Here is a 3,527-nt window from a genome sequence, read left to right on the forward strand (position 1 = left end):
AATTTTATTAAATAATTTCGGATACTAATTTCGAAACTAATTGATTCAGATTGATTCGAGTAGTTCACAAAAGCATGCTTCAGTGTTTATGTCACACAGTCAGCATCATTTTTCCAAACTAGTGCTTGACATTTGCGTTGTCTATTTGTAATCAGTGATGCTAATCTAAAAAAGCCTTCTTAGTCCACTTAGTGGAATTTTCATATATCTTTAAAAATCACCATGAAATTTTCGAAATCGAAAAAAAAATTTTGATGCCAAAAGGCTTAGAATTGCATGAAACGTCGAGATTTAGTGTCATCTCTAAAAAAAATTTTTTTGAAAAAATCGACTTTTTGGGACTTAGAAAAAAAATGAAAATTTTTCTAAGTCCCAGAAAGTTGATTTTATCAAAAAAAAATTTTTTTGAGATGACACTAAATTTCGATGTTTTATGCAGTTTTAAGAGTTTTGGCATCAAAAAAAATTTTCGATTTTGGAAATTTCATGTGGTGCTTTTTCAAGATCAAAAATTGTCAAACCTTTACCACCGGGCAGCACCCCTTAAGCATGTCCGATTTAGGTCAAATTTTGCATGAAGGCTTTTTTCGAAGTGCTTATACTTTTGAGCACTAGAACTTTACGAAAATAGAGTTGATCCCAAAATTTTGGCACCCTTATATATAAGAGCGGTAAAAATCAACGTGTTTTGTCGGTTACGTCACTTATACCATCATATATCTGGAACCAAAAGTCACAACCATTTGATCTTCGAACCTGATCAACGGCCCGACAGTAGCTTTTGAACGAGCCCAAGATTGTCAAAATCGGATCAGCCATCTCTGAGAAAATTGAGCGCGTTCAAATACAACGATCTTTGTCGGTTACGTCACTTATACAATCATATCTCCGGAACCAAAAGTCACAGCCATTTGATCTTCGAACTTGATCAATGGCCCGACAGTAGCTTTCAAACGAGCCCAAGTTTGTTAAAATCGGTTGAGCCATCTCTGAGAAAATTGAGCGCGTTCAAATATCTTCGAAAAGTGCACACACACACACACATACACACACACACACAAACACACACACACACACAGACATTTTCCGATCTCGTCGAGCTGAGTCGAATGGTATATAACACTATGGGTCTCCGAGGCTCCGTTCGAAAGTCGGTTTTTCCAGCAATTCTAATACCTTTCTATAGAGAAAGGCAAAAAGCCTTCTTAGTCCACTTAGTGAAATTTTCATATATCTTGAAAAATCACCATAGGGGGGAGTACATGAAATTTTCGAAATCGAAAAAAAATTTTTGATGCCAAAAGGCTTAGAATTGCATGAAACGTCTAGATTTAGTGTCATCTCGAAAAAAAATTTTTTTGAAAAAATCGACATTTTGGGACTTAGAAAAAATATGAAAATTTTCCCAGAAAGTTGATTTTTTCAAAAAAAATTTTTTTTTGAGATGACACTAAATTTCGATGTTTTATGCAGTTTTAAGAGTTTTGGCATCAAAAAAAATTTTCGATTTTGGAAATTTCATGTACTCCCCCCTATGGTGCTTTTTCAAGATCGATAATTGTCAAACCTTTACCACCGGGGAGCACCCCTTAAGCATGTCCAATTTAGGTCAAATTTTGCATGAAGGCTTTTTTCGAGGTGCTTAAACTTTTGAGCACTAGAACTTTACGAAAATAGAGTTGATCCCAAAATTTTGGCACCCTTATATATACAAGAGCGGTAAAAATCAACGTGTTTTGTCGGTTACGTCACTTATACCATCATATATCTGGAACCAAAAGTCACAACCATTTGATCTTCGAACTTGATCAACGGCCCGACAGTAGCTTTCAAACGAGCCTAAGTTTGTTAAAATCGGATCAGCCATCTCTGAGAAAATTGAGCGCGTTCAAATACAACGCTTTTTGTCGGTTACGTCACTTATACAATCATATCTCCGGAACCAAAAGTCACAGCCATTTTATCTTCGAACTTGATCAATGGCCCGACAGTAGCTTTCAAACGAGCCCAAGTTTGTTAAAATCGGATCAGCCATCTCTGAGAAAATTGAGCGCGTTCAAATACAACGATTTTTGTCGGTTACGTCACTTATACAATCATATCTCCGGAACCAAAAGTCACAGCCATTTGATCTTCGAACTTGATCAATGGCCCGACAGTAGCTTTCAAACGAGCCCAAGTTTGTTAAAATCGGTTGAGCCATCTCTGAGAAAATTGAACGCGTTCAAATATCTTCGAAAAGTGCACATACATACACACACACATACACACACACACACACAGACATTTTCCGATCTCGTCGAGCTGAGTCGAATGGTATATAACACTATGGGTCTCCGAGGCTCCGTTCGAAAGTCGGTTTTTCCAGCAATTCTAATACCTTTCTATAGAGAAAGGCAAAAAGGGTTCGTACGACCGTAAATTAACATGACAAACAAATTGCAATAGTTTTGAGTCTAACTTCTATATCTATTTGAATTTAAAAAACTCATCACCCTGTTTATCCAGAATCGGAAGCCGGAATCGGTAAAATTCACCAATTTTGTATAGGACCATAAGTTTTTCAATTTGAATTATTGTTTACGAAATTCGAATTGGCTTTTTTTGAGAAAATGATTGAGCTTTGAGAAACAAATCTGCAAACCCGATAAACCTGATTAATTTATGTGAAATGGACATTGTTATATTAATCAACCGGAAGTTGGATCTCACTAAAACGCAAGACCTTTTATTTGAATTTTAGATGGTTCTTAGATTTCATTTGAATCTTTGATCGGTTCAGCCATCTACGAGAAAAATTAGTTACACTTGTTTGGGAGCGTACGACTTTTCATACGAATCTGAGTTTTGTTGAGTCATCTCCGAGAAAATTGAGTGAAATTATTTGTCACACACGCATTTGCTGATCTCGACGAACTGATTCGAATGGTATATGGGTGTTATGTTCTTCCAGCATTTATTGCTGTAAGTAGTTAAAATCAATATAATTATGGAATTACTTTCAACTCGAAAATGCTGATATCATCTGGTTTACATATGCCATATTCGAACGATTATGTTGCCAAAAACGAACCGTGCTAAAAACGAAAAAGGATGCTGTACACAGTCTTTTTGGTACTTAGAAACAATTGTATGTAACATTATAAAAAATCGTGTTTCACGTTGCTCCCAAGCGTTGCTTTGTCATACAATGCTCAAAACTCCTACTGCTGGAATAGGGGGAAAAGTCACTTGCCCAAAAATGTCGATATCTCCGTTCAAAATGGACGGTTTAGTTGCCTACTGATAATAACTATCGATTTGTGTAGTATTGAGACCAGTTTAGAATTTTTTTTACGTTTTTTGTTTCGTCGGTTTAAGTGACGGTGTACAATACTGAACACACTTTACCCTATAACTCCGGAACCGGAAGTCGTATCCGGATGAAATTCAGAAATTCCGTATGGAACTGGGAGACCTTTCATTTGAATTGAATGTCAAAATCGGTGCAGCCATCTCCGAGAAAACCTAGTGAGGGGGAGGGAATA

The sequence above is a fragment of the Malaya genurostris genome, chromosome 3 (assembly GCF_030247185.1).
Source record: "Malaya genurostris strain Urasoe2022 chromosome 3, Malgen_1.1, whole genome shotgun sequence".
Lineage (NCBI taxonomy): Eukaryota > Metazoa > Arthropoda > Insecta > Diptera > Culicidae > Malaya > Malaya genurostris.